This window comes from Toxorhynchites rutilus, chromosome 1, assembly GCF_029784135.1.
Source record: "Toxorhynchites rutilus septentrionalis strain SRP chromosome 1, ASM2978413v1, whole genome shotgun sequence".
Classification (NCBI taxonomy): domain Eukaryota; kingdom Metazoa; phylum Arthropoda; class Insecta; order Diptera; family Culicidae; genus Toxorhynchites; species Toxorhynchites rutilus.
In genome coordinates, this window is record NC_073744.1 from 170,771,992 (window position 1) to 170,784,057 (window position 12,066).

The 12,066-nt window shown below is 39.5% G+C and overlaps 1 protein-coding gene across 2 annotated transcripts in view; it reads left to right on the forward strand.

The window, feature by feature from the left end:
- LOC129762160 (probable serine/threonine-protein kinase DDB_G0282963) overlaps positions 1–12,066 on the forward strand; it is a 581,734-nt gene that overhangs the window by 242,510 nt on the left and 327,158 nt on the right. The gene's annotated exons all lie outside the window — the stretch shown is intronic.

Here is a 12,066-nt window from a genome sequence, read left to right on the forward strand (position 1 = left end):
TGCTCTATTGCAGTGAGTAGAGCATTCTGGATGGAATCTAACTGAGCCGTAGTAAGATTGGTGTTGGGATAGTCCTCCGGGAGTATTCCAACTTTGATCTGTTCCACAGCTTCCTTGAAGGAGATTCCAGTTTCGACAGAAGTTATTGTGGAGTCTTTGTTTTGAAGAGTGTTTTGGGCATCTTTTTTTTGCTCATTCAACCCCGCTCTTTTACGGGGGCAGAGATTTTGTTTAGTTTTTTTAAGAATCGGTTTTTCGTCACTTCTAGGTAGTTCCGATCCTCGGGGGCGTTTTGCTGGTCCAGAGATGTGCTGACTCAGTGCTTGCTGCCGGCCTTCCTTTGCAGGGATCCCAGCTGCGACCAAGTTCTTCAGCCTTCTTCTCTGACCCTTGGTGAGGTTTTTTTTTCCACGAAGAGTGGACCTCAGCTGAATCTAGCGCTTTAGGTTCAGTTTTTGTAGTGACGTTACTTTCGTCACTTTCATCCTCTAGCGACTCACAACGAGTCGGGGTGTTGAGGATGGAAGAGGAGCAGGACTGAACATCCGCAGGTGCGTCGCTCAGTACTTCATCCTCTTCGACATTCATAGAGTCGACCTCTATGACGATTTTTTTCCGACAGAGAGAGGCTGCCGGAACCCGGAAGATTTTTGTTATTTGTTGAATTATTCATGAAATTCCCACAAGTTGCGCGGTAAAGAAGGTCAACTGCATCAGTGACCCGCTTAATGCAGAGGGGGCAGACGATACTGTGGAGGGTGCCCTGGTACTCCACAGGCTCCGTTAGAGGCAGGGTATTTGATTGAAACCCCCCAACCATTCATCCCCCAGCACGGGTCGCGTCACACCTTAGATTAGGGGTTTATCCATTACTTTCTTTCCATAATAACCATGGATAACAGCTATTACAACCATCCTCCTTTTAGGGGCTTTGGACCCACTGCTCTGGTTCTCAATAGTTTCAGGTTCTTATACGGACAGGCTATTATCAAGATAATTTCAGGTTCCTATAAGGACATGCCATTATCGAGATCCGTCATTCGCAGGCGGAGTTAAGCAGACGATTATCCAGGCATTCCTTGATGTGTATGTCCTGGTTGTCGAATCGACCAAATGATAGCCCGGCGTGTTTCTTGGGTCGCTGCACTGACGTGTGCGAAACATGGTGAGGCCATTCAACACCAGTACCAGGTAAACATGGTCAGTCGTTTCTATTTCCGCTAAGAATCACACAAGCTAGTCATTGGAGTGTTTTTGTTTTGGCGGAAATTATGAGTCGATCTGCTAAACCCCTCTAAATATATATATATATATATATATATATATATATATATATATATATATATATATATATATATATATATATATATATATATATATATATAAGTTACCGTCAATTCCAAACGGCAACACCAGCCATGCACCAGCTCGAACAACCTAAACAGCGGCATCATCACTTTTGGCCAAACGTCCCATCTTCACTGAAATAACATATTCAACGTAGACACCACAACACGAATCAGCATAACAGGCAACGGTACGCAACTCGAGAATGTAGGTATCAAATTCCCTTCGGCTCATTGAGTAGGCATAAATCATAAGTCATGTAAACTGGAAGCGATAATAAAGTTAGTCTTAATCTTACAGTGAACAAGTGTAGTTCTTTTTTAAAAACGCTCTCCTTTAATTTAAAAACGTAAGTGGCGCAGTCGGTAGGATTGCGGTTTTAGTTAGAAGTTCGCGTGTGTGACCGAATCGACGGCTTATCGATTGTAGTGGCACCCCAAGGACAACTAACAAAACCAAGCGATCAGAACCAGCGAAGGAATATCGCAAAAATTAAGGTAAGCAAAAAGAGACTAGGTATAGTGATTTAATATTTAGTGATTTAATAACGAATAAAAAGGTGATTTTTTTTATAACCGGTACCAAGTGAAAAACTTTATAAAAAGATATTTTAATTTCCTAGAGACTAGGTGTAGTGATTTAATATTTAGTGATTTAATAACGAATAAAAAGGTGAATTTTTATAACCGGTACCAAGTAAAATACTTTTTTAAACAAGGAAATTTTAATTTCCAAAATTAAGCGATTTAGGAATTTCAATCGAGGCCGAGACATGGCAGAGAACCAGCTCGAACTTCTCCAAGCGAGTTTGGAACAACTGGCCAGCCGTCTGGCCGAGAAGGATGAGCAGATCGCTCAATTACAAATCCAAGCAGCGCAAGGTGAGCGAAATGCTCAATCACTTGCCGCCCAACTGGCTGCCAACAGGCAAGCGAACCCCGTGCAGGTGATTCAAGTGCCGGAGCAAAGAACGGAATCGATACTAAAATCGTTACAGACGCCCCAAATTATTCGGGATCTTCCGTGTTTCGACGGAAACCCGTTAAAATTAAACTCATTTTTAAAGGGGATTGATAATATAATCCCTCTGCTGAATGAGGCACAGAATACTAACGTCTATAGAGTGTGGATTCAAGCGATCCGCACAAAAGTAATTGGGGACGCTGACAACGTACTCGAACTATACGGCACCAACCTAACGTGGGCCGAGATAAAACAAACCCTAATCACACATTACAGCGACAGGCGTGACGAGGTCTCCCTCACCAGAGACCTCTTCAAATTGAACCAAATCGGAAACGTGGAAGAATTTTACTCCAAGGTATCGCACATCGTTTCACTGCTCACAAATAATCTGAGCATAACAGAACAAAATGCAGCCGTGAAACAAGCAAAGAAAGAATTTTTCCAGGACATAGGGCTAAAAGTTTTCCTCGCTGGCTTAAGAGAGCCGCTAGGACCAATCATTAGAGCCCAATGCCCCACTACAATGAAAGACGCTCTCCGACTTTGTATGGAGGAGCAAAACTATAATTATGTAAAATCATATAAACCAATGCTACCACCGAAACCATTTAATCATCCAAGAGCTCCTATTCCTCCAAACATACCTACCCGGCCAGTGAATCCTTTTAAATTTTCAGCACCATACAATGGTCCTGTGAACGTACCCCGTTTTCCACCGAACCCCAAACCAATCAATTGGCAACCTAATTTCTCTCCAAACCCAATTCAGAGACCCCCAATTTTCAGAAATAATTTCACCCAGCAACCAAATCCTAATTTTCCCCGCAATCAGTTTGGACAAAACCATCAAAATAATTTTCCCAAACCAGTCCCTATGGAGGTGGACCACTCGATCCGAAGTAGGAACGTAAATTACATGAATAGAAACAATAATAACCATTTTAAACCACGCCAGAATTTAAATCCTTTTCACCCAAGTCCCAACTATCATTTCGAACATTGTGAAGAAACATATTTGCCCGATTATGGACATGCTGAAAATGATAATTATGCCTTAGCGAAGGTTGAGGGAAATTACCCAGACTATGACCCCCATAACAACATCTATTCAGAAAATGATCCAAACATTTTCGGAGGAAACATCGAAACCAATGAGACATCTGAGAACACAGAAGGAAATGTAGATGATTTAAATTTTCAACCGGATTCAGACAGTTCAAACGGGAGATAACAAATTTTATCCCATATGTAAAATTAAACACGAAAATAGGAGAGATGAAATTTTTGATAGACAGTGGCGCTAACAAAAATTACATCAATCCTGCGAAAATTGCAAATCTAAAAATTTCCAAACTAAATCATTCTTTCGTCAGAAATATCAACGGCACCCATTCCATTAGCGAATCCGTTGAATTTTCTCCCTTCGATGGAAAACCTCCCATCACATTCTTTTTGTTCAAATTTCATCCCTACTTTGACGGACTTATTGGCTATCAAACATTGACTGAACTTGAAGCCGACATAATCACTTCTTCTAACACACTTAAATTTCCAGACTATACCATCCAGATGAGTAGGAAATATCCTAATTCCTACGACATCAACTTGAATGCAAATGAAGAGGTTCCTATAAAACTTCCAATAGACATACAGAACGGTGACTTCTATATTCCAGAACTTTACTCCTTAACAAACGACGTGAATATCCTTCCAGGACTCTATCGATCAACCGATAATAAAGCTACTGTCATGATTAGAAATACTAGCCATTGTCCGGTGAAAGTTAATTCAAACAGACCTATTTTTTCCGAATTAAACAATTTTGACGAAGTCTCACCTCCTGATTCAATGAATAATAACCCTCAAGAACTGCTGAAACAAATCCGCTCAGACCACCTAAACTCAGAAGAACGCCAAAATCTGTTCAAAATAATAAAGAAATACAGCGATATATTTCATCAAGAAGGACTAAACTTGACCTTCACAAGTGCTATTAAACACGAAATTAACACCAAAGATGAAATACCGGTACACTCGAAATCCTATAGATACCACCGAAACCATTTAATCATCCAAGAGCTCCTATTCCTCCAAACATACCTACCCGGCCAGTGAATCCTTTTAAATTTTCAGCACCATACAATGGTCCTGTGAACGTACCCCGTTTTCCACCGAACCCCAAACCAATCAATTGGCAACCTAATTTCTCTCCAAACCCAATTCAGAGACCCCCAATTTTCAGAAATAATTTCACCCAGCAACCAAATCCTAATTTTCCCCGCAATCAGTTTGGACAAAACCATCAAAATAATTTTCCCAAACCAGTCCCTATGGAGGTGGACCACTCGATCCGAAGTAGGAACGTAAATTACATGAATAGAAACAATAATAACCATTTTAAACCACGCCAGAATTTAAATCCTTTTCACCCAAGTCCCAACTATCATTTCGAACATTGTGAAGAAACATATTTGCCCGATTATGGACATGCTGAAAATGATAATTATGCCTTAGCGAAGGTTGAGGGAAATTACCCAGACTATGACCCCCATAACAACATCTATTCAGAAAATGATCCAAACATTTTCGGAGGAAACATCGAAACCAATGAGACATCTGAGAACACAGAAGGAAATGTAGATGATTTAAATTTTCAACCGGATTCAGACAGTTCAAACGGGAGATAACAAATTTTATCCCATATGTAAAATTAAACACGAAAATAGGAGAGATGAAATTTTTGATAGACAGTGGCGCTAACAAAAATTACATCAATCCTGCGAAAATTGCAAATCTAAAAATTTCCAAACTAAATCATTCTTTCGTCAGAAATATCAACGGCACCCATTCCATTAGCGAATCCGTTGAATTTTCTCCCTTCGATGGAAAACCTCCCATCACATTCTTTTTGTTCAAATTTCATCCCTACTTTGACGGACTTATTGGCTATCAAACATTGACTGAACTTGAAGCCGACATAATCACTTCTTCTAACACACTTAAATTTCCAGACTATACCATCCAGATGAGTAGGAAATATCCTAATTCCTACGACATCAACTTGAATGCAAATGAAGAGGTTCCTATAAAACTTCCAATAGACATACAGAACGGTGACTTCTATATTCCAGAACTTTACTCCTTAACAAACGACGTGAATATCCTTCCAGGACTCTATCGATCAACCGATAATAAAGCTACTGTCATGATTAGAAATACTAGCCATTGTCCGGTGAAAGTTAATTCAAACAGACCTATTTTTTCCGAATTAAACAATTTTGACGAAGTCTCACCTCCTGATTCAATGAATAATAACCCTCAAGAACTGCTGAAACAAATCCGCTCAGACCACCTAAACTCAGAAGAACGCCAAAATCTGTTCAAAATAATAAAGAAATACAGCGATATATTTCATCAAGAAGGACTAAACTTGACCTTCACAAGTGCTATTAAACACGAAATTAACACCAAAGATGAAATACCGGTACACTCGAAATCCTATAGATACCCTTATTGCCATAAAGCTGAAGTGCAACAGCAAATAAGCAAAATGCTCGATCAGGGTATTATTCGTCACTCGAGCAGCCCTTGGTCTTCCCCGGTGTGGATTGTCCCCAAGAAAGAGGACGCATCAGGGAAGCGAAAATGGCGTCTAGTGATAGACTATAGAAAATTGAACCAAAAGACTATCGAAGACAAGTACCCTATACCCAATATAAATGAAATATTGGACAAACTGGGACGTTGTCACTATTTCTCTACATTGGACTTAGCTAGTGGGTTTCACCAAATTGAAATTCAAGATCGGGACATACCAAAAACCGCCTTCAGCGTGGAGCATGGGCACTATGAATTCCTTAGGATGCCATTTGGTCTTCGGAATGCTCCATCCACGTTTCAACGCGTGATGGATAATGTCCTTAGAGATTATATTGGCACCATATGCCTTGTGTATATGGATGACATTATAATTTTCTCCACCAGTCTTCAAGAACACATTGAAAGCCTTTGTAAAATTTTCGATAGACTTAAAAGATTTAACATGAAACTTCAGTTGGACAAAAGCGAATTCTTGAAAAAAGAAGTTGCTTTCCTGGGTCATATTGTGACTCCAGAGGGCGTTAAGCCTAATCCCAATAAAATACAAACAATAAAAGAGTGGCCTTTACCTAAGAATGAGAAACAACTCCGTGGGTTCCTCGGCGTGTTAGGATATTATAGGAAGTTCATTAGAGACTTTGCGAAAATCGCAAAGCCCCTAACAAACTGTTTGAGGAAAGGTGAGGAAGTCCATCATTCAGAGGAATTTATTGAAGCTTTTCACAAATGTAAAAATATATTAACAAGTAGCGACATACTGCAATACCCCGACTTTACACGAGACTTCATCTTAACCACAGACGCCTCTAACCACGCGATTGGAGCCGTATTATCCCAAGGCATAATAGGTCGAGACAAACCAGTAGCGTTCGCCTCGAGAACTCTAACCAAATCCGAAGAAAATCTCTCAACGATCGAAAAGGAATTACTAGCCATTTGGTGGGGCTGTAAATACTTTCGACCATATTTATTTGGCCGCAAATTCACACTATACACTGACCACCAGCCCTTGACTTACGGTTTAAATTTGAAAACCCCCAACAGTAAATTGATCCGCTGGAGATTAGATCTTGAAGAATACGACTATGACATTAAATACCGACCAGGCAAACAAAACACTGTTGCCGACTCCCTATCTCGGATTCCCCTAGAGATCAATCTCAACGAAGACACAGATAATAACGAAGACGAAAACGATACCGACGACGCAACCGTTCATTCGGCAGACACGGATGACTCGGAATTCATACCTATGACACTAAAACCACTGAATGCATTTTCAAATCAAATAGTTTTAAAAATTGGACAGACAGACAGTGAAGAAGTCGAAGAGATTTTTCCACGCGTGTTCAGAAAAACGATAACAAAATTACATTTCGGAGTTCCGACCCTTCTAAGAATACTACGTGATTACACAAATCCAAAAAAAATAAATTGCATCAATTGTCCAGAGACCGTCCTACCTTCTCTTCAAATAGTCTACAAAAACTATTTTAGCCGAAATAAAACTTTTAGAATGAGAATATCCCAAATCACCTTAGAAGACGTCACTACCGAAGAACGCCAGAACGAAATCATACGAGGACAACACGATTTCGCCCACAGAGGTATTCAGGAAAATCTTCAGCAAATCTCTCGAACATACTATTTCCCTAGCATGAAAAGAAAAATCAGAACGTACATAAGATTATGCGATCAATGCAATAAAGCCAAATATGATAGAGCACCTTACAAAATCAAACTAGGACAGACCCCCATCCCAAAACGGCCACTAGAGATTATCCATGTGGACATATTCATATCTCAACCGGATATGTTCTTATCCATTGTAGATAAATTCTCTAGGTTCGGAGTTTTAGTAAGTATCAAGTCCAGAACAATACAAGATATAAGAAGAGCCCTTCTGAAGTTCTTTAGCACTCATGGGAAACCTCAACTTATTGTATGCGATAACGAGCCATCCATGAGATCTATTGAGGTTCGAGGACTCCTCGATGACCTAGGCATACAAATATATTTTACACCGACAAATCATAGCGAGACCAACGGAATAGTGGAAAGATTCCACAGTACACTCGCCGAGATTTATCGTTGTAATAGGCATAAGTATGAATCACTATCCAACAAAGAATTATACAGAATTTCTTGCACTTTATATAATGAAACCATACATTCTGCAACTAACATGAAACCCCGAGAAATCTTTTTAGGTATCAAGGACCAAGATGAAAGACCTCTGGACGCCGAAGAAATATTGGCAAAAAGAGATAAATTATATGACGAAGTCGTATTAACACTGACCAAAACACAAAAGAACACACATAAACAACACAACCGGCATCTGGAAGACGAACCAAAATTGGTCCCAGATCAGCAAGTGTTACATAAAGTGCAGGGAATTCGGAATAAAACGAGAAAACGATATTCAACGGTTCAAGTTGTCGAAGACAGATTGAAAAGCTTTATTGACGACTCGAATCGTAGATTACACAAAAATAATATAAAAAGAATAAATAATAACTAATAATATTTTTTCTTTCAGATGGCACTTTGTCTGTTGATCCTTCTTGTTCTGCAAATGCAACTTTATTTTGGACAAATCATTCAAATTCAAGACATTTCAACAAACCCCGGACTATTGACCATACGAATGGAATCAACATTCATCAAAAACGGACATATTCACGTTTATCACGAAGTAGACCTCGACCTATACCAACCTATACTTAACCAACTCAACACCATAATCACCGGATTAGAAACCTTTCCTAACATCAGAGAAATCACAAGAATGTTGCGTAGTAAAATGCATGAAATTACAAACTTATACAGAATCCTTTCCCCTAAGGAGAGACACAGAAGAGGAGCCTTCAATTTTTTAGGGTCTACAATAAAATTAATTACAGGAAACCTAGACCAAGAAGATTTAGACAGAATTAACACGGAGATTGAACATCTCAAGGCAGGAAATCGACAGTTAATTAATGAAAACAATTTACAAGCAACAATCAATGAAAAACTACAAAATAGAATAAATAAAATAATCCAATCCATTAATGACCAACAAAGTAAGTTGGTAAAACAAATTATTTCAAATAGACAAGCTATATTAGATCCCAACAATGTAAACCAAAATTTCACGGCCCTCAGCAAAGTAATCAGAGTTTCATTTCACCTAGACCAAATACGAAACCACCTAGACACCGTATTCGAAACCATTCAATTAGCTCGCGTAAATGTGATTTCGAGGAACTTCCTAGAACCGGAGGAATTAAAAGTCATAGTGCATCAGTTAGAAAAACAGAACATTACATTGCTTAATTCAGAACAGGCTTATGAATTTATAAGTATAAAAATAGTCTTTAAGAACAGCAAATTATATTTTGTTATCTCAGTGCCATTTGTTAAAACGGAAATATTTAACGAGTTGCTGCTGGAACCATTACCAATCAACGGAACATCTCTAAAACTACCATCAAGGACAGCAATAGTAGGAAGCCAATCAACTTATCTTCTCAACGGGCGATGCCAACCTGTGGGACAAAATACCATGTGCGATCAGAACAATCTGATAGACGTTTCCAACGACGCATGTTATTCCAAAATCCTACGAGGATTTTCCGGAAAGTGCAGCTTCGTGGATCACGATGCCAATTCAGGCGTCAAGCGGCTAACTGATTTCCATATCGTGCTGAAGGACGTTCAAAAAGTATTCATACAAACGGATTGCAAACTGACAAACAGAACACTATCAGGTAGTTTTCTAATATACTTCTCAAACTGTGCAGTAATCATCAATGGCACAAAGTTTGACAATCGAGAAAGACACAACAAACAAACACCACTGGCAATATCGCTAGATGGTCTACAAATAGAAAAAGGCGCTCTCGAGGAGAATATAACTATAGAAAAACTACAAGAATTAAACATCCGCAACCGTGAACGAATGGATTCAATAGAAGAATCATTTGCAATCCATATCTCAACAAATATCGGAATATTTTCGATAATTATAATTTCTGGAATAGTAATAGCCATAACGAAAATCAACAAACGCACTAGTAACGTATTTAAAATTGGCCAGCATCCATTCCCAGAACCCCGCAGAACATTACCAGAGAAGAAGGAAAATTCAGAGAAACCAACATCCGCTAAAATCGAACCGGGACGGTTCGAACTTCATGAGGGAGCAGTTACCGTCAATTCCAAACGGCAACACCAGCCATGCACCAGCTCGAACAACCTAAACAGCGGCATCATCACTTTTGGCCAAACGTCCCATCTTCACTGAAATAACATATTCAACGTAGACACCATAACACGAATCAGCATAACAGGCAACGGTACGCAACTCGAGAATGTAGGTATCAAATTCCCTTCGGCTCATTGAGTAGGCATAAATCATAAGTCATGTAAACTGGAAGCGATAATAAAGTTAGTCTTAATCTTACAGTGAACAAGTGTAGTTCTTTTTTAAAAACGCTCTCCTTTAATTTAAAAACGTAAGTTATATATATATATATATATATATATATATATATATATATATATATATATATATATATATATATATATATATATATATATATATATATATATATATTTGAACCCTTTGAATCCTTTGAAACATCCTCGATAGGAGAACAATACCGCGTCTATTATATTAGGAATATTTGGGGCATACCCTTTGGTATCTCAGCTAAAATTATAGTACGAAAAGCCTGAATTGTCAATTTTTTTTCATTTAGAACTTTCGCATTTTCACGCAATGACATACGAAACTTAAGGCTGATTTAGACGATGCCAGTCAGCGCTCTAGTTGAGGTATCCAGTGAACAGAGAACAGACACTCTGTCCAAGTTACTTGTACCAGTATCGAACAAGTAATTGGCCTCTAACTTGAACAGAGTGTCTCTTCTCTGTTCACTGGATACCTCAACTAGAGCGCTGGCTGGCATCGTCTAAATCAGCCTTAATGCACCCACCAGGAACTGATATAACCAGAAGCTGGTTCCCATAATAATCCAAAACCCAGAAAGTCTCATAACACATATGTAGAGATTTTACAATGTTAAATAGAAACAAACTCGTGAGAGCAAAAAAGTAGCTCACATTCCGAATAATATTTTTTTGCTGATTCTGGAAACAACTTTCATAACACCCAAAGCTGCATCGCATCCGCACAAACTCTTCCGCCTTCGCATGAGCCATTAGTTGTAGCCGATGTTGAAAATATCAAAATTTTGTATGGCTTCTACGTCCCCCCCATACCTTTCGCCACACCGCTCGGCGTCATCATGATTGTCATCATTACAGCACTTCTAATGGTCTTCCAGACCAACCCTCTCCACACACACACGCGCACCATCCAAAACTGCCACCGGTGTTTTCTTTTTCTTCGGTTGTTGTTGTTGTTGTTGCCGTCGACTTCGTCCTCTTCGTCGTCGTTGTCGTTATAACACAAGTGCATTACTTACAATGGGCACTCTCAGGACAGCTCCCTCCGCTCGTCTCCGTCACCCCCTCGCAGCCACAACCGACCGAAGGGAAAATCGATTCGAACTGAATCAGAGGCAACCATACAAAAGGTTAAGTGTGCTTAGCCAGTTATGACCAACATTTCTTTTCATTTTCGTTGTTTTCTTGTACCACGTCCTGAGTTCGGGTGGTATTGGAGGGAATTTTGTGTGTGTAAGCGCGTTCAATTCGAGCGTCCTCATTGTGACGAAGTTTTTATTATATCACATAGAATGGGTTTTTAGCGAAGTCATGGTCACCTCCTCGCAGGATTCGTTCATGATGAAGGGGGAAAAATATATTCGAAAAAGGGAACTCCGCTAGTTTGAGTTTGTCTGCTGGTGCGCGTCCTAAGTGGGTTTTTGATGACCGCACAAAAGGGAAACTTGATACTCTGGATGGCGTGATCCTACCGAGGGGTTGTTGGCATCGGCAGAATTATTCACTTACTTTATTACTTTAATACGGCGCAAGAATATTAAATTTGGTAATCCCGGCCAGTGTGAAGTTGAGATAATTACTTATCTCTCACCGCAATATATCGCAAGCCGTGAACGAGTTCGGGTCCCCGAGACTTTGTCGTGACCCGTTCCGTTGACCGCAAACCGTTCCGAACCCGTAGTTCTGGGAGGGTAG